The sequence below is a fragment of the Aedes albopictus genome, chromosome 2 (genome assembly GCF_035046485.1).
Source record: "Aedes albopictus strain Foshan chromosome 2, AalbF5, whole genome shotgun sequence".
NCBI lineage: Eukaryota > Metazoa > Arthropoda > Insecta > Diptera > Culicidae > Aedes > Aedes albopictus.
Window position 1 is genome coordinate 229,578,369 of NC_085137.1, and position 21,362 is coordinate 229,599,730.

The following is a 21,362-nucleotide window of genomic DNA, read 5'->3' on the forward strand; positions in this document are numbered from 1 at the left end:
GCCAAAATGCATTTAAAGCATTAAAAGCAAGTTTGCTGTCACCACGCATTTTACAGTATCCCGACTACAGAAAAGAATTTATTTTGACTACAGATGCCTCCAAGGTAGCATGTGGAGCAGTGCTTGCTCAGCTACACGACGGTGTCGAATTGCCCATTTCTTTCGCCTCTAAAGCTTTTACGAAAGGTGAATCAAATAAATCCACCATAGAGAAAGAATTAACTGCGATTCATTGGGCAGTACGATATTTTCGTTCATACCTTTATGGGCGCAAGTTCACGATTCGAACCGACCATCGGCCTCTCATTTATTTATTTTCCATGAAAGATCCTTCATCCAAACTAACTCAAATGAGACTAGACTTGGAAGAATTTGATTTCAAAGTAGAATACATAAAAGGAAAGGCCAACGTCATTGCTGATGCTCTTTCCAGAGTACAGATTAATACTGAAAATCTCAAACAAATGTACGTTACAACACGTGCAATGGCTAACAAAGAGAAAGCAAAGCTCAATCTTTCCACTCAGGAGCCTGATCAACTCCATGTTTACGAGGCATTGAGCAACCACGAAGCTTTTGAACTACCAAAATTGACATTCGGATATGACAAAAACAAGTTGAACATCTTACTATTTAAAAAAAATACACAGGTGGGTTGACCTTAGGGTACAACCTCCAAATACACAGTAATACTATTGAATTGTTGCAACACATTTTTAAAACGATTGAGGCCTCAGTCAACAAAATAAATGCTAATAAACATTATACGAGAAATAAATGTGTAATTAAACAATTGGCTATTGCTAAAGATGATAGCATTTTCAATCTATTGAATTTTGATTTGTTTAAACAAATCGGTAACAGCATTCTTCGGAATGTTACCATAATAATCTACACTAAACCAAAAATATTGACAAAAGTTGATGAAATCGAAAAGGTTTTGAAACTATACCATAATACGTCTACAGGAGGACATTTAGGCATTAATCGACTTTATAAGAAGATCAAAGCCATGTACTTCTGGCCAAACATGAAGAGGACAATAACAGATTTCGTGAAGTCATGCGCTTCATGCTTGTCAAACAAACATTTTAATCCAGTAAGAACAAACTCTACTATAACAACAACTCCAATTAAACCATTCGACGTTGTATCGATAGACACGGTTGGACCTTTTCCATTATCCGAAAATGGAAATCGTTACGCCATAACGATACAATGCGATTTTACTAAATATATTATAATTATCCCGATACCAGATAAGTCTGCAACAACTGTGGCAAAAGCTGTCGTCGAAAAATGTATTCTTCTATATGGACCAATGTCTTGCATTAAAACCGACCAAGGTACGGAATTTAAAGCCGTTTTTCATGAAATTTGCAATTTGTTGGACATAAGACATATATGTTCTACTGCTTACCACCCCCAAACAATAGGAGCATTAGAGAGGAATCACAGGTGCTTAAACGAGTACTTGAGAATTTTCTGTAATGATATAAATAACGATTGGGATAAATGGATGCCATATTACGGTTTCTGCTATAATACAACACCAAATCTTGACCACAACTTTACACCATTCGAATTACTGTTTGCTCGGAAACCGAATACCTTTGAACACATAATTACAGATGTTTCTCCGTTGTACAATCATGAAGCTTACGATAAAGAGATGAAATTCAGATTGCAAGTTGCGCATGCAAACGTTTTGGACGCGATTCAAAAAATTAAAAATAAACGTACAATTAAAGCTAATAGTGACATTCAAGAAACTGAGATAAAGACAGATGATATTGTGTATTTAAAATTGGAAAATAGAAGCAAGTTGGATAAAGTCAATGAAGGTCCGTATAGAGTTACCAAAACAAGTTTTTCCAATGCAACCATTGTAGATACCAATAATAAATGTTTAGAGGTACATAAATCCAGACTTATAAAATTTAAATAATTCCAAACTCTCTCAGGGGGAAGGAATAATAAATAGTGAGTGAAAAATAATAGTGAGTAGTAAGTACAAAATAAAATTTAACAATATTTCCATTTAGCCTGCTATGTAACCAGAATTTTGTGAGAGGTCCTTGGAGTCATTACAATCTATCCTTGTCCTTCAGACATTTTCGCTTACGGGGATGGTGTAACATGAGCATTCTGCACATGTTGCCGAAACCGTCTATTCACATATCGTGGGAAGCCTTGCTAGTTCCCATGCCATAAATTATTCTGATTCGACACAAAATGTGTCGCGATCATATTGCATTTATTCAAAGGCATAATCGATGTATTGTCGTCAACCGACTTCGCTAGAATTGCCCTCTCCGCATTTCTCTCTTCTTTAACCAAATTCTCTCACACTCACACCAATCACAATTGGTGATCGTTCATATAATAATTATGTAAAACTCCAAGCACCTCCAGTAGGAAAATCTGTAGAAGTTTAAGAAAAAATGAATACAAGGCAGAGTGATTTCAACCTTCAACGTAATTGGTTCAATTGTGCTTGCGATATATCACGGTCCACTAATTACTACTTTTACAACTACCGTTTGGGTTGAATGTTAGCCCAAACAGCTTCCAAAGAATGATGAACATCGCAATGGCTGGACTCACTCCAGAATGTGCTTTCATCTACATCGATGATATTGTAGTCACAGGATGTTCTACAGATCATCATCTTGACAACTTAAGAAGAATTTTCGAGCGATTAAGGCATTAAACTTAATGCCAGTAAATGCAAGTTTTTTTTTAAAACAGAAGTTGCATTCTTAGGTCATAATATAACTGACAGAGGAATCCTACCAGATAATTCCAAATTTGATGCTTTGAAAAATTTTCCAACACCCACAAATGCAGAAGAAGCACGCAGATTTGTAGCTTTCTGCAACTACTACAGAAAATTTGTGCCAAATTTTGAACACATTGCTAAACCTTTAAAAGATTTACAAAGGAAAGGTTCAATTTTCCAATGGACATCAGCACACGAGCAGAGTTTTCAGACACTCAAACAGTACCTGATGTCACCCCAAATATTGCGTTACCCAGATTTTTCTAAGAAATTTATACTAACCACAGATGTGTCAGATATAGCATGTGGTGCAGTACTCTCACAAATGTATGAAGAAGGAGATTTTCCAATTGCGTTTGCAAGCAAGAGTTTTACCCCAGGAGAACGCAATAAGCCAATAATTGAAAAAGAGTTAACGGCAATTCATTGGGCTGTTAAGGTGAATATATAACGAAGCCACACCTCGAATTTTCAAAAGCACAAATCTGAAGAACCGAGGGTTGGTTTGCGGTGAAAAGTTGATCGATTGGTCACCACCAGCGGGTCACCAATCGATCAAATTTTCATCGCAATCCGTCTTTTGGTTCTTCAGATTTGTGCTCTTGAAAATTCCAGGTGTGGCTTCGTTATATATTCACCTTAACTACTTCAAGCCATATCTGTATGGAAACAGGTTTTTGGTCCAAACAGACCATAGATCTCTGGTCTACCTATTCAATATGAAAAATCCCACGTCGAAACTCACCAGGATGAGAGTCGATTTAGAAGAATTCGATTTTGATATCGAGTTTGTAGCAGGGAAAGCAAACGTTTGTGCGGACGCGCTCTCACGCATTGTTATCCCTACTACTTCAGAGCAACTAAAGCTGTCCTCATAGTTAACACAAGAGCCATGACCAGGGCCGGATCTAAGGGGGGCCGGGGGGGGCGGGCCCCGGGCCCCCACATTTTAGGGGCCCCCACATAAACCATTTTTGGTTGCTAACATTAGCTTTATTTTTCATATCGCTCAAGTACTGTTCGAAAATAAGGAAAAATATGTTTGGTCATCTCTCCGAGGGGCCTCCATATCCGCTCGGGTCCCGGGCCCCCACAATCCTTAATCCGGGCCTGGCCATGACAAAGAAGAAAGCTAACATGAACGAATCAACGGATCAAGGAGAAGCTAGCAGCGAGGCCGATCACCTCACCGCATGGCAAACCGAAAATCCCTCTCAGACCACTAAACTTCTTAAACTTGGTTGTGAAGTGCACCATAATCAGTTGAGAATGATAATTTTTAACCATAATTACAAAAAAAATCCTAGGAACAACTAATATTGCACTAATGGAAGCCAAACGCTAGAGTTTGCGCTTCTGGAAATCGGAAAAATACTTGGCCAATATGGAAGAAATTTAATTGCTTTATCAATGGAGGATAACTTATTCAAATATTTTCCCTGCATACCTTAAAGGAAATTGCAAATACTGCCATTTCCAACTATCAAATTATTTTATTCAAGCCTTTAAAAGTTATAACAAAGCAGGAAGATATAAGAAACATCCTACAACAGTATCATACTATTTCGGTAGGTGGCCATGTAGGTCAGCATCGACTTTACCTTAAAATAAGAAAATATTTTAAATGGAAAAATATGAAAACTGACATCACAAACTACGTTAGAAGTTGTGAACAATGTAAGCTAAATAAGGTATTTAGACATACGAAGGAAGCAGAAGTCGTAACGACGACTCCTTCAAAACCTTTCGTAGATCAATATTATAACGAATTGAGATTTAAAATTCAGAATTCTAATCAGATAGCAAACAATAATTTGATTCTAAGTAAGACAACTAGACAGCAGAATAGCAATATAACAACAAAATCAATCAAATTAGAGATAGGAGATACAGTTTACTTAAAAACGAAAACCGAAAAAAGTTAGATCCTTTCTACATAGGACCTTTTGCAGTAACGGAAATAAACAACTCCAGTTGATGTGTCAACACAAGCTCAGCATAACTGCAATCATACCACCCGGGCGATGACTATGCTGAGATTGCATAAAGGGTCACGTAGTCACCACCGAGGGAGACCCTAAGTTAAGTCTGAATTGAGTAAAGAATCAATCGTAGTCGAACCACTAACTGAACGCGTCGTTATCACGTCCCTCATTAAATACGGGTAACATAGCATGGCGATCTTTGCCAGTGATGTGCAGTGAAAAGAAAATTGAACAACAAAGTCAGTTGAGAAAAATGTGTTGTGCTTCAGAACCAAAGTGTTTGTTAAGTGCCTTTAAACTCGAAAATAACCTCCCCCACCGAACTGTTCGCCGCTAGGTCAGGTCCCGTACATAGTCAGAATAAAATTCACGCAAGTGTGCAGCAGTGAGCGAGTGTCTTCCGAATCAATCACGCTAATTACTGAACGATGGGCTGGTTTAGTGCAGATGAAATCGTCGCCCCCGCAGTGTTGTCTAACGCGGAAGGGCACCACACAGCTCAAGCAGTGGCGTTGTGTATTCTAGCAGGAGTGGCAGTTGGGTACCTGTTAGTGAAGGCTGTCTCGAAATGCCACCGGCGGGAAACAGAGCGCGTAGCGGAGCGCGCAACCAGGTTGGCAAATTTGCCAGTGTGAATGAATGAACAGTTTATGGGGTTGTGATCGTTGTGATTGGAAGCAGCAGGAAAAAGAAGGAAGAAACGGACTAAACAGGACGCTAGTAGTGAACGTTAACGAAATATCATCATCAGCAACGGAGTCATTAGTGTAAAATGAACTAATTGTGATCCAATTGTAAATTGAACTAATTGTGACCCAAGTGTAAAGACTAAAACAAAATAGAAATGGCAGCGAGATGGTCGTTAGACCAAGAAATAGTGAAACAGTGTAAACAATTTTTCTTGAGAGAAGTGCAACACTGGGACACATTAACGTCCAAAAGAACCCAGTGCAGCGAAGAAGAAATAGCAGCGAAGCAGCAAATCATCGAAGCCATATTCCTTGTGGCGTCCGCAGCAGCAGTAAGAACCGAAGATGCAAGCAGCCCAGGTGATGTGCTTTTCAACTACCGTGAGCTACAAATGGCCATCGACCAGTACATACAGCTGGTAGGAACCTAGGAGAGCGGAACAACAAACACAAAGGTTAGCAAAGTAGATGTAAACAATTGAATAATTAAATGAAAACAATAGGAAAATTATGGAATGGATAAATTCTTCAAAGTTGAAGATGCTATTTTTAAACTGCATCAAAGTTTGAGAAAATTTTGCAATTTTAAAACACAAACTAGAGAGAAAAAAGTGAGTGAATTCAGAATCAGAATTAAAATTAATCCTGAAAGACAGCTCTATAGATTTTGAATCTAGAAAGCATTTGTTTTCTAGATACAAAAGCCTGAGAGAGATTGTACACGATTGTCTAGAAAGATTAGAGGCACCATTAGAAGAATCAACTTTGGAAAATTTATTCATTCCGGATACAGAAAAAGAAGATTACGAGAACAGGGAATTAGAAGAATCGTCAACTAGTACAGAGAACTCACAGGTCTTGACTCTGATTTAGAAACATAATTTGAAACCATGGCTCCGAAACATGACTTGAATTTAGCCCTGAAAGTGGTTCAGCCGTTCGACGGAACAGTCACGAAACTGACTAGTTACATCGAAGCAGTTGAATTGCTTCAGGACTACTCGGAAGGAATTGGTCATCGCTGGGGATGACGTCGTTGTGTCCACTAACAGACATAACTCTCGTTGATGGGCCAGCTCCCGGAACCAGCGTTAAGGTTGACCCGAGGTGCCGTGGGCGTATGCGAGCTCAAGTTGTTGTTCCCCGGGATAACGTGACCTGGTGCTGCCAGTCATGTGATAGGATCATCCACTTCAAAGTTGGTGACACCCTAGTGTACCCCATGGAAATTCAGACCGGGACCATGGCTGGGAACGAGAAGCCAGCACCCAGGATCGTTGAAACTCCCATCGGGGACGAGGAAGAGCCAATGATTGATGACATCCTACGGAACTACGGAAAGGCCGATGCCAGGTCGGATTTCCGGCTGTTGGGCCCAAAGGCAGGAGTTGGGTTCGACAGGATCTTCCGCCCGAAGTTTTGGTATTCTGTCTGACAATGGGGTGGAAGACGTCCGTGGCCATGGCCATCGTTGCATCACTGATATTCAGTTTGAACGTGCTCTACAGATTCGTGTCGAATTGGCGCGAGCCCAAGAGCTCATTCAGAGACTCTGGAATGAACGTGTGGTTTTGGACTGTGTCCTTAGCGAGCGCTGGGGCTATCTGGGCCGCAGAGAGAGCGAATCATCCGACGGTGGCAGCAGTACTAGCTCTCTTAATGATAGTGCTGTTCCTGTACATGGATCAGTCGAACGTGACAATGAATCTCGAGTATCTTTCAAAAGGAGAAATCCCCGACGGCATAGCCGTTGAAAATGATGAAGGGAGAAGCCTGACCGAGCTGCAAGGAACATATGGCGAAGAAGGCATCACAACAGGTATTGAAAAAACCACGAGATTGCTTGGAGTTGGAGTTTAGAAAATCTCCCAAGAAATATGAAATTAAAACAAATACATGCGTAGGTACTGATTTATGTTACTATGTCCCGAAAAGCGGAAAAAATATTTTTAATTGCGCAAAATATGTACAAGACAAAGTATCCACAAAAAACCACAAATCGGAGTTAGACATCATGTTCAGGCAGTTGTCAACAGATTTAAGGTCTCTTTGTGAGAAAATCAAGCAAAGTGCGGTGGTTATCATACTTGTGATGATAATCGCTAGCACAACTTTATGTTGAATATACCAAAAAACACAAAATAAGGGATCCCAAATGAATAATTGTGAAAGGGAACGTCCATAAATTACGTCACGCTTTTAGGGGGGGGGGGGGGGGGGGGGGTTCAGTAAAGTGTGACAACCCATATACAAATTTCAGAGGTCTCATACAAAAAGTGTGACATAGGGGGAGGGGGGGGGGGGTTGAAATTGGGAAATTTTTGCGTGACGTAATTTATGGACGCTCCCAAAGGCGCAAACATAGTAGCAAAGGAAGAGGATAAAAGAAAAATTTTAAATGATTTCCATATAGGGAAAACAGCGGGACATGTAGGCATAAATCGGATGTTTAAGAATATACGTCTACACTACTATTGGAAAGGTTTGAGATCTGATGTGGAGAATTTTGTCAGCAAATGCATTCTATGTAAACGAACGAAGCATCATAAAACAATAAAGCAACCTCTGGAAGTGTCTACCACTGCTAATCACTCCATGGAGAAGCTCTATTTAGATCTGGTAGGACCTCTACCCCGTGATCATCATGGAAAGGAATACATTTTGACAGTACAATGTGAGCTAAGTAAGTTCATTATTGTAAGACCGATTGAAGACAAGCGAGCCAGAACAGTAGCACAGGCGTTTGTGGAGGCCGTAATTCTTAACTTCGGCGTCCCCAAGACCATTGCAACAGACCGGGGAACCGAGTTTATTGCTCAGGTTATGAGGGATGTAGCAGATCTACTAGGAATTAGAAAATTGACTAGTACTGCGTACCACCATCAAACAATTGGAGCTCTAGAGAACGCACATAAAACCTTGGGTAATTTTCTTAGGGTTAATCTATTGGCACAAATTTCCCGAATGGAGGAGAACGTGCGTCTAGAGCCGACCTACTGATACCTGATAGGATTAATCTAAATAGCCGTAATTATACTCCATTTGAGTTAATGTTTGGAAGAAGGTGCATTCTTCCTTCGTTAGTTTAGGAAACAGAGCCGCTTTACAATTTTTAAGATTACGCGAAAGAACTTAAGTATCGGCTGCAAGTGGCTCATAATGATGCCAGGCAGACACTGATACAGAACAAAGTTCAGCAGAGCGAACAATCTCAAAAAGGTGTAAAGAGGATTGTGTTTCAGGGGAAGCAAAAAGTATTTCTCAAAAGAGAGAATACTTCATAACTTGACGACGTCAACGAAGGTCCATTTGAGGTTATTGAAGCCGAATATAATAATCCTGCGAAATGGGCGAATCGAAACTGTACATAAGAACAGGTCAATCCTCTTCAAGGAGTGACTGATAGGACGTGTGGTGGATGTCAGGTTAGCAAAACTAGCAAACATTGATAATCAATTTATTACCGAAACAGGAATTCATTATTAATTGCTATAGGTTTGTTAATTTCTTATTAATACAACTGTCTCCCCAAAGCCTTCAAGATGGACAAACTCACGGATGAACAGCGCAAGAGAATTGTAGAGAAAATTGTAATTTGCAAGGAGCAGGTAAAACAAATGGAAGAAGACCTGGCATTGTTAAACACCGGAGGACTCACGGATGCTCAAAACAACGAGATAGGAGAGGATGATGGGGAACCAGTAAGAGCAAGAGGGATCGGTGCTCGACCTGTACAAGAACTGATAATCCATCGAGGTATTACACCGTCTTTCCCTCTGCAATGGTTCCAAAAGCATGGATGGCTTAAACCAATCGTCACAGTGCCCGCAATGCGGAAAGATTCAAAGGTGGACGACTATTATGCGTACATTGCAGGTTCATTTAAATCAGGTGTTGTTCCAACTGGTTCAGTACTGGTATTCATGCAGAGTTTGTGCGGTCTTCTCCGAGGGAAGCTCAGATTCGATTGGGTCACTATGGGGGTATTCATAGGAGCCGAGGGATCGATCGTATCTCCGTTGAGTGTTCTACGACTCGCAGTAGTCCCACATGGAACAAATGTCAGAACAAGTCAACAGGCCGTAACAAGAGAGCAAGTCCTGGATCTTGGACTCATGATTCTAGGGGGTTATCGCATTCATTGTGCCTCGAATCAAACGTATGTCAACCGGTTGCAGACTACCCTCAAAGAACAATTGACAGCTCAGCTGTTTCAAGATGGAGTCGAGATGGCGGTCACGAATTTTGCCACAGTGTACCAAAATGCGGAGTTCGTTAAGCTTGTATGTGTCATAGGTATGTTCTTTTCAATGTTTCCTAAACACGAGGACTCCAAACTGCGATTCGGTACATTGATGACTGCCTACCGGGACTATACAGGATTATCCGCTATCACTTCCAAGTGCGACATAATGCGGGAAACTACTCGAGTCTTCGCACGCTGGCTCATGACGCCAACCTTGAGGATGGATCTAACTCGCATGCTTGTGTCGGGACAGGAGATGGAGATCCCATATTCATATAGCCCTTATCTTTCTGGATTTGAGATTGTAGACAAAAGTCCTTACTCCGCCTCAATCAATGCGGGATTTCATGTTTTTACCCATCTGATTGGGTGTGCAATCCCCCTAGTGCGATCTGTTAACGCGATCTTCCTTCCGCCTGTTGGTTTACACAGCATAATTGACAACGCCATCTTGTACATATACGCCCACTCTTGCACAGGATCGCTGCAAATGCAGTATTATAAAAGTACTGAAGTAGATGCTGTTAAACAACTCGAGACTGATGCCAGGTTGCAAACTACATACCTACATACCCTACATGAAAAGCAGAAACTTACGGAACAAATATATATGCAGATCTTATTGTTAGTGAAGAATACAGAAAAAACAACGGCGGAATATGTTATAAAAGTGGCAGAAAATGAAATGAAAAATAGCATTATTACTTTTATTGAAACAAGATTGAACCAGCCAAGTTTGCCTAAATTCAAAACAATCGCGAAAAGCTTCATTAAATTTACAACTCTTTTCAAAACCAGCCTTCCGCCTGAAGTTTTGGTATTCTGTCTGAAAATGGGGTGGAAGACGTCCGTGGCCATGGCCATCGTTGCATCACTGATATTCAGTTTGAACGTTCTCTACAGATTCGTGTCGAATTGGCGCGAGCCCAGAACTCATTCAGAGACTCTGGAATGAACGTGTGGTTTTGGACTGTGTCCTTAGCGAGCGCTGGGGCTATCTGGGCCGCAGAGAGAGCCAATCATCCGACGGTGGCAGCAGTACTACTAGCTACTAGTACAGTACTAGCTCTTTTCATGATAGTGCTGTTCCTGTACATGGATCAATCGAACGTGACAATGAATCTCGAGTATCTCTCAAAAGGAAAAATCCCCGACGGCATAGCCGTTGAAAATGATGAAGGGAGTGTAACATGCGCAGCGCACATGTTATTCACATTCCTTTCGATCATATATTTCCAGCAGACCACACCAGTGGAATCATGCTGAGAAGGTAAATTCAAACCGACATTGAACCTTCAGTTCAATGTCTCGCACTCTTGGCGACAAACGAAAAGTGTCGCATTACAAATTTATTGAACCACGCTGTTACCAGCTGTGGGTAAAGTCATGCAGTTTTGAGAGACTCTGTCTCACCCGCTTTCGCATGAACAACGATCGCTGATTGGTGATCGTTGTACATAGCGCTTTTATATTTCGGTACTTCAAGTGTCTCCTGATAGGAACCATGGAAGATATTTTTTGAAAGTAATAAACATTCTCATGTCTGAAGTCAAGACAAACAGTCTATCCGTTGGAAGATCCGAAAAACAAACTTGACATGGCGAACCGCGCCAAGTGGCCGAGCCTATAACTCAAACAAAAGTGATAGTTGTATCCTGATGAAGAAAAATGAAAATCAAAACCCGAAGTGCTAGCCAAAAAAGGTGAAGATTGAAATAATGATTCAGTGTGTTCGTGTGTTCCGTTTAGTACGACAGAATAAAAATGGGCAAACCGCAGTCAAAAAACCAAGACGGTAATACAAACATTAATATTGAAGAACATTTGGAAAACAACGAAATTAACCACGCGGCGCACGAGATTAAATTATGGCTGATATTAGGAATGAACATTTTTCAAATCCTTTACCTGATCCACAGTGTGTTAAAGAAAAAGTGGGAGCGAAAGGCTTTTAACCGCGCGAGAATGCTATCTCAGGATCAGCTAGATAGCGTCCAAGTGAATAAATGAATGAACCCAGTAACAATTGCTCGTGCATTGAAAAAAAACACAGAACTATTTTGTGCCAGTGTCACCGTGCAATCAACTATGCAGAAAAGTCTCGTAAAATTGTAAAGTGTAATCACGAACTAACAACGGAAGAACAATCAAAATAAGGTGAAGCCGTAAGTGAATGCCCGGAACACCCCGTTCGGTGAGGCACGATAGATGACACCCTATCAAAACGAGCGTTGAGGAGTGCGCCTCCGCCGTTATCGGATGACAGTGAATTCAATGACACCAGGCAAGCAATGACCCAGGCGCCAGGCAAGTGATGATGGAAACAGTGAAAAGAACGATAATCAGGTATGAAAAATTTATGGTGACATTGGAGAAATATTAGTATAAACTGGAATATTAATGGAAATTTATGAGTTAAAATTCAACATTGAGGTTCATATAGCTAAGTTAAATTCAACTCTTTCAAATTTAAAAAAAGCTCCTAACCGAAAATACAAAAAGAAAACATTAACCGAAAAACTTAAAGAATCCCGTGAAGATTATAATTTTATTATTAACAATTTGGCGGAACATGAAACAAAATTTACACATAGTGAAATAAGTTTTCTAACAAAATGAATCGAGGACGAGGAAACCCTGGAGGCCAAAGAGGTGGCCGAGGACGAGGTAACTGGAATAGGAGAGACCAGCGTCAACAGAGAGATGTCCGAAACTACGTACAGGAAGAAGACGAGAACCCGCAGCGTGAGCCATTGCGACAGGAAAGACCGGCTCCAGCGCAACAGAGTAGGGCGTCAACTTCGAGATCAAACCAGCAGGAACCGCCTCCGTACAAGAGGAACCAGAAGCCGAACCCGGATCTGAAAGCGAAGCACGTATCAACCGAGTACACCACTGAAAAGAACGATCCTTCGCTCAGCGAGTTCGCCGTAACCGATGGGGTAAATGGTTTCTTGGAGGTCTATCAACCTAGAGATTTTCAGCTTGACTTCTCAGGTTTGCTGACTCTGCTAGCATCGTCGTACGCATCGCAGACTTCAGCTGATCGTTCCATGGCTAAGTACATCTCCCGCAGTATGTGGAACTACTATTACATCATTATACTGTGGCGTAAACTGTTGGTCATCCGTTCGCGTTTTGGTGAAGCGAACGTGGAGAGAGATGCCTTCTACAATTTAGTAGGAGAAGATTTTCCAGTTGCAACTGATGTTGCCGCATACATCAACTGTGTTGGCAATTTTATCGACCAAGACGGTGCACGTGCCCGATTCAGACTACAGACCGCAACCACTGCTACGCGTTATTACGGAGCAGCTGGCTCGTTTGGACGAGTCACAGCGGCCACTCACATAAGCTACGAGACAGTACCATCACCGTTAGTGGCCTTGCTTAGGATCAGAGCAGACGTCGATTTCTCTGATACAGCACCAGCTAATAGAGTTGCGGAGTGGAATCTGCCAGCAGGACTTAGGCCCGTAGGAAATCAAGCAAATCCTACAGTGCAGTTATTAGGATGGAGCCAAGCCGAATTGCTGACGGATACACAGCGAGGAATTCTGCGTGCAGCAGGAGTTACGGTCGGAGCGTTAGCCGTGAGCAACATAGGTAACATCCCCATCAACGAGTTACTTATGCAGTCAATCGCAGGCTAAGGTATGCACACAGCAAAATCTAGCCACCGCATTTTGGATAGAAATTTCTCTATTTTCAACGAATCGTGGCAATCTCTGGCGCAAATGAAAGCTTATTGTGTAAGGAATCGAAAAATATTTACTTCGGGATATATTTTGACATTGTGTTTAAAATAGAGTCAAGGGAACAAGAAGTCCTCGAAAAGTTTTTGCACAAACGTGCTGAAAATCTGACAATGTACATTAAAGCGACCGTCCCCGCAGACCTAAGTTAGCTTTCAAGTATTCGGTTCTATACATCATTACAACCTGGAAAGGTTACAGATCAACTTAAGAGCAAGAAAAAATCGAAGTTTGGCAAGAAATACATAGTTTGGTCAACAATATGAATTTGTGGTTTGAAAAACCGAACTTTTAGAAATACATGTACAGAAAATCATCTTTTTCACTACGGGAAATGTCGGGAAAAATGGCTGGCACCCCTTATTCAAAAGCTTAGATATTGTGTATTGATTTGAATTGATTTTTGTCCCCTGTTTTTGGCGGAGAATGCTTGCGTTTGAATGCAGAAAACTATGTAGAAATTGTACTGCATTTTTCCAAAAAAACGTAAAATCTCATACACTTCAAAACTCAACCCAATTGAAAAATATTGAGTAACCGTGAATTATAACCTTCAAAAAATGTCAAGAACGACAGCTTTCATCGAAAAATAAGATTGATTTTGACACAAAGGTGGTAAAAATTTCTTGGCATGCGGTCGAAGGTACTGTGCAAAACTTTACGGAAGGACTCAAGCTCAAAACTCGAGATGACGGATATAACAAGTCAAATCAGCAATGTCTTGATGTTGATTTAAAGTAAATTAATGCTTTTTTACGATGAATTGCTTTTGGTTTGGGAACAAGTTGGAATGAATTATTACTGCTTGATTTTCTTTGGCCAGATTTTGCTGTGCGCATACCTTACATTAGAAGTTCGAAGGTCCAGTGTTTCAAGATACCCCTAAACACGCATCTTGGATCCCTCTGCCAAGTACCGTTCGCCGAGAAAGTACTCACCGACGAAGATAGAGTACCGGAGCCAGATGAGGACGATCCCGATCAGGACCCGAACCAGTTCCTTCCCGACCCTAATCTCTTGCTGACCGGCAAGCTTATGCGGACATCTTCTTGTAAGCAGTTTTCGATACATGTCGCCTCTGTCGCCGCAACGTTTCGCCATCGTGTTCGCCGCTACGTGCATGATCCAGACACAGGAGTGTTTAACAACGACTTCTTCTGTTATCCGTGGGCTGTGCCCCCTCTGGATTGGCTGAACAATGCAAACGCTGTATTCGAATTTGGACTGGGAGAAAGATGGAACCAGAGAGTGTTCAGCATGCCGGAAGTCAGTGGAACAGCTCTTGCTAGCCGTTACTGTGAAGAGCTCAGGAAATCAGCAGCAAGGAAGTGAGCGTAAAAGGACGCAGAAATCTTCGATGACGTAGACAAATACCGAAGTTGACGAGTGTGGAGCCTACGTGGAGCCTCGTAGCCGTGCGGTTAGGGTCACAAGCTTATAATCGCACCATGCTATGGGGTGAGGGTTCGATTCCCGCTTCGGGCGTTGAAACTTTTCGTGAGAATAGTTTCTTCCCCGTTTCCACTGGTGCATGCTCCGTTGTCTAATGTTAAGTTTTAAACAGTCTGTACAGCCGAAAGCTGAAGACGTTGTCCGTGTCTTTTAAAAAAGTGTACGAGAGAGTTGTATACTGCCGTTCTACGCATAATTGTCCCATGTTATATGGGATTGCCATATAACATGGGACAATCGAGCGTAGATCGGCAGTATAGTGGCATACACACTCTATTATTAACGAAGCTGGAATACGCGAATATCCAGCAAATTAGTATTTTTTCCTTGACTTGTGTTTTCATCTTTGTGCAAAAACTTAAAATTAAAATACGAGCAAACATGGCAGCACCGAAAGTAGATATTAAATTGGGCACTACTTTGGTGCAAATGTACGATGGTGCTCCAGGAAATTTAGAAGCATTGATGACTGCCTACCGGGACTGTACAGGATTATCCGCTATCACTTCCGGGTGCGACCTAATGCGGGAAACTACTCGAGACTTCGCACGCTGGCTCATGACGCCAACCTTGAGGATGGACCTGAGGAGTGTGATCTGGATGCGGGAACAGAACCTATCAATCGAGATGCTCTGGAGTGGTACTCCTATATCTCACGGCATTACAGAGCCGCTATCCCGGATAGAATGAGAGAATTAGCATGGGAGATATGGTCAAAAATTGGAGAGGTCCGGCCAAATGCGGTCGGGGAATTTGCGAAACGGCTTAGCGCAACGGAAAAGTTGTAGGTGAGAAAGGGGGTGTCAAGTGCACTGTTTTTTTTTCGATTTACCCATATTCATTATTCACATAAATACCTATCGTTCATCTTACAGCCAAATTTGAGTATCATAACCAAAATAATCAAGCGTTAATATTACCAATGTATTATCAAAACACTATGTCATATCAATAATAATGGAACATTAATAATCAACTTTTATTATCGTTTATTAGCATTATTCACTTATGAGCGGTTCCATATCATTTCAGCAACGAGTAATTTTCATATATCTTTATTTGGATGAAACCTTGCATACAAGTCTTTGGGGGAGAAAAACGCCGTTTTGCATACTTGGTTCGCCATTTTGAATCTAGCCTTACTTATGAGAAGGGCCTATGAAAAATGCACATGATATCTTCAAAAAATTGTATCTCGAAAACGGTTTGTCCAATCGGTTTGGTGTCTTCGGCGAAGTTTTAGACAATTGTTGGTGCTATATGGAGAAAATATGCACGGTAAAAAAATATGTTTGGTTTTTTGTGATTTGAACTAAAATATAGATTTTCCCTCAAAAGTGACATGTCAATATTTTTTTTATTATCCTTATGTTATAGCTGACTGAAAATGCTACCTAGTGCACAGTGGGTTGTTCTGGAGAAAAATAGATTGCAATGAAAAAAAAATGTTTTAAAAAATTACGGTTTTCAAAAAAGCTATTAACTAAAGTCAAAAAAGTTTGACGCCCTAATTTTATGAAAGTACATCAAATTTGCAAGAAAAACGTACTTCGGTAACATTTTTCTAAGATGCACCGTTTAGAAGATATTACTAATTTAATATTGATTTTTTTGATAACTTAATAAGTTTTAGCCCTTTTCGGATGTACTCCGTGTTTCTCCAGTTTCAAAAGTATTTTTTTCGGAAAGATTGGAAAATTTTGAGTTAAAATGACACTGACAGCATGAAGATTTGAGTGAAATTCTCTGCCTTAGAAGTATTTTGAAACAAGTTACAAAATCCCACTATCAAGAACAATGATTTCTTCCAGTGGTTTTTATTGCCTTCTGCTGAAAACGTGCTAATAAGTATTAGATACAGGTAATTAGATACCAGTTAGCTGTACTACGTACAGTTGGTGATTGTAAACATGGTCTTTGTTGGAACTAGTCCACCATGGCCACGCTGGCCCAGGCTTGTAAACATTCGACACTTTTCACTGCCTTCGTTTCGTTGTCGCGGTCGGGTGTCAGCTTGCTTTATTTCATTCGAACGCGACCGCTACCTCTTACACACAACACAAGCGGCAGAACAAAGATCAATAAACAAAAAAGTGGATCAAATCAACGTAGTCTGACACGATGACATTAGTATAATTCCAGCTTTTCGCAAGATTTCAGCCAATTTTGATTAAAATTGGTATAATATTAGTATAATATTAGTCACCTTCCATCAAACTAGACAACTGCCGACTGATACCTCAATCAACAACCGCCGCACTCTTTATTCATTCCAGGTATATACAATTTACAATCTTCTTCAATAACAATATACCTACGCCAGCAAATCTACCTCGCTCCAACTCTCCAAACTCGTACCTGACGATACCTGAGCGTTCAACTCTACCTATCTTCCAGCAGTCTTTACCCAGCATTCTATGATTTATACCCGTGAGCTGTATAATAATGTCTGACTCGGTTCTGAATTCATCCAGTATCTACTAAAGAAAACCAAACAGTAATGCAGAAAGGTTGCTAGAAGCATAGTGATTTCATAGTAATTTCAGCTAATAATCCAGTATTTTTGAACTAGATCCAGTGTTGTTTGATAACATAATAATTGTAAAGGAAAGTGTAACACGTTTTGGTGCAAAGGTAAGTTTTAAATACACATTTTAATTATATGTGTTGTGATATTTTCGTTCAAAACTAACAATTGGAAAATATTTTCTGTGTTACAGATTACAAAATGAGTAAAATCAGATGTATTCGTCCATTCAAAGACATTCAGTGTTCGAAAGAGCAGCGATATCTCACGGATGGTATCATCCAAAAACTAAAGTCAATTGGATTTTCCAAGGTATCCACACTGAACACCAAGGATTTTCGTATTTGTTCGTCTTGCCGTCTACATATTGATTCAAGAGCTCACCTCACCCAAAACGAAGAACAAAGCGTAGCCGGTGGCTCAAGGATGCCAACTGTTCAGACCATTCCTGATTCGCAAAGCTATGAAAGTTTGGTCACGATACCATCAGCGTCAACGCTAAGCACAATTCAATCAAATGAAGACTTCACGATGCCTGTAGACGTCGAAATATTCAACCGAGGAATAGCAGCTATTCGTGTTTCGCCTATAGATTTAGGTAAGGTTAAAAATGTTCACTATCCTGAAAAAAAGTGCGCTGAAATCGTCGAAGGTGTACGAAGAAATCTTTTTAAATTAGACGCTAAAACAGAAAAAGCAAACGAGTTTAATGAAGTCATAGAAAATATGAAAATTAAATTTTTAAATTCAGCCACAAGGCAAGAAAAACTATCAATTTTATCATTGTTACCAAAATCATGGTCAGTACAAAAAATTGTAGACGAATTTAAAACTAGTAGAAATATGGCATCAGATGCAAGAAAGGAAAAAAAATAATGTATTAGATTCATCTCAAGGTTTAAGCTCTGGAAAAGCTTTGAGTAATGAAACAAAAGAACTGGTTTTGAATTTTTTTGAGGACGATGATATAAGCCGTGCAATGCCAGGCCAAAGAGATTTTGTTAGCGTAAAGACAGGAAATAAGAGATTAGCTGTTCAGAAAAGATTGTTAATGATGACATTAAGAGAAGCTTTTAATCGCTTTAATGAAGTGTACGTCAATGTAAAAATAGGGTTTTCATCATTTGCAAGCCTCCGGCCAAAGCAATGTAAACTATTGACTATCACAGGAACACATAATGTTTGCGTTTGCACTACGCATGAAAATGTCAATTTAATTCTACATAGCTTAAAAAAATACAATGTCTTGAATGATCTAAAAACATTAACGAATAGATTACTTTGCGAAAATAAGACAACTCATTGCCATCTACGAAGATGTAAAAACTGCCCAGATACCTCAGTTTTAGAAGACAGTTTATTGAAACAACTGGAAGAAAACTTTGTTGAAAAGCTTTCATTCGAACAATGGGTTACCACTGACAGATGTGATTTAGAAACTATTGTAAAGCAAACCGATGACTTTGTTACATTTTTCAGCTCAAAATTAGAAAGTTTGATTCCGCATGATTTTGTAAAAACCGAACAATCCAATTTTTTGAAAACTACAAAACAAAACTTGCAAGATGGTGAATTTTTGGCTATTTGTGACTTTTCTGAAAATTACAGCTTCGTTTTGCAGGATGAAGTTCAATCACACCATTGGAACGTGCAACAGGCCACAATCCATCCTTTCGTAATATATTATACTGAAAATAGGCAAATTAAACATTTTAGCTTCATTATAATTTCAGAAGAACTAAGACATGATTCAGTCGCTGTTAATTTGTTTATTGATAAAATGATGAACTTTTTACAAATTGATCAAAATAAAAACATGAAAAAAAATTATTTTATGTCAGATGGTGCTGCTTCACAGTATAAAAACCGAAAAAACTTTTCTAGCCTTTGTAAGTTTAAGTCAAAGTATGGTATTGACGCTGAATGGCATTTCTTCGCAACATCGCACGGAAAAGGTCCATGCGATGCTATTGGAGGTACGATAAAACGCATGGCTACCAGAGCAAGTTTAGCCAAAGAACGCGAACACCCGATAAAGACTGCAAGAGAGTTGTTTAATTGGGCAAACAAACGAAAAGAAGAAGAACTTACAAAGTTGTCATTTTGTTATTCTACTACAGAAGAATACGAAAATATGTCTTTGCAGCTAAATAATCAATATAATAATGCAAAAACAATTCAAGGAACTCAAAAATTCCACTCATTTCTTCCTCTATCAGAAAATACAATAAAGGCAAAGCTTTATTCAAACTGCCCTGACAATGATGCCAAAATATTCGATATTGTTAAGAAAGTTGTGTAAACAATAATTTGATAAAAATACAGGAATAAAAATAAACTGATGTACAAAGTATAATGTTATTTTTTATTGCGCACAAATACCAACCCTGAAAAATAAGCCTTATTCGCTCTTTTGAATCTTGCTAATTGAGGAGCTTGCGATATGCAAGAGTTGAATGCACATTTTCAACACAATACACAAAAAACCACTGGAAGAAATCATTGTTCCTGATAGTGGGATTTTGTAACTTGTTTTTCAAAATACTTTTAAGGCAGAGAATTTCACTCAAATCTTTAAGCTGTCAGTGTCATTTTAACTCAAAATTTTCCAATCTTTCCGAAAAAAATACTTTTGAAACTGGAGAAACACGGAGTACATCCGAAAAGGGCTAAAACTTATTAAGTTATCAAAAAAATCAATATTAAATTAGTAATATCTTCTAAACGGTGCATCTTAGAAAAATGTTACCGAAGTACTTTTTTCTTGCAAATTTGATGTACTTTCATAAAATTAGGGCGACAAACTTTTTTGGCTTTACTTAATAGCTTTTTTTGAAAACCGTAATTTTTTAAAACATTTTTTTTTCATTGTAACCTATTTTTCTCCAGAACAACCCACTGTGCACTAGGTAGCATTTTCAGTCAGCTATAACATAAGGATAATAAAAAAAATATTGACATGTCACTTTTGAGGGAAAAACTATATTTTAGTTCAAATCACAAAAACCAAACATATTTTTTTACCGTGCATATTTTCTCCATATAGCACCAACAATTGTCTAAAACTTCGCCGAAGACACCAAACCGATCGGACAAACCGTTTTCGAGATACAATTTTTTGAAGATATCATGTGCATTTTTCATAGGCCCTTCTCATAAGTAAGGCTAGATTAAAAATGGCGAACCAAGTATGCAAAACGGCGTTTTTGTTCCCCAAAAACTTGTATGCAAGGTTCCATGCAAATCAAAAAATACAAAAAAAAAACTGGAAAAATTTCCCACTTGTTCGTGGAATCGCTCTTATATGAATGAACATATGAAAATCAGCAGGAGGACATATAGTAATAAAAATCATAAGCTTAAACTTATAATTTGTATAATATTACATAGGGCATGTGGTGGATGCGACCCTGCATTCGAGTATCGGCGCAAAGCGCCAAATAAGCATTACAGTAAAGACTGCATAAACAAATGATCAGCATGACCGCGATCATGCCACCCGGGCAAAAGTGAAGTGAAATCATGGGGAATACAAAATCAACGGACACCGACATTTCCGGTGCTGGTCAAGTGCAAGTTTTAAATAAGTTGAAAGTGCACGAAGCACTGCCTGAATCGCATGATTGGAAGTTAAACATAATTTTGATCATCGTTGCCGTACAATTGTTAATTACACTCTGTTCAGAATGTACAAAGCGCGTTCTCGTTCATTGGCGCAAAAAGCTGCCAGAAGCGTAGCAGATTTGAACAAAGTGTAAACTGTAAACGAAGGAGAATCAATGTGGTACAAATAGTGAGTACGTTTTGGATGTGATCACGAAAAACAGTAAGTGATATAGGTACATAGCAATTCACCATAATGACCACATTTAGAGAAATGTGCATTGCAGGATTAATCATTACAAGAGACTGTCGCCTCTGTAGAA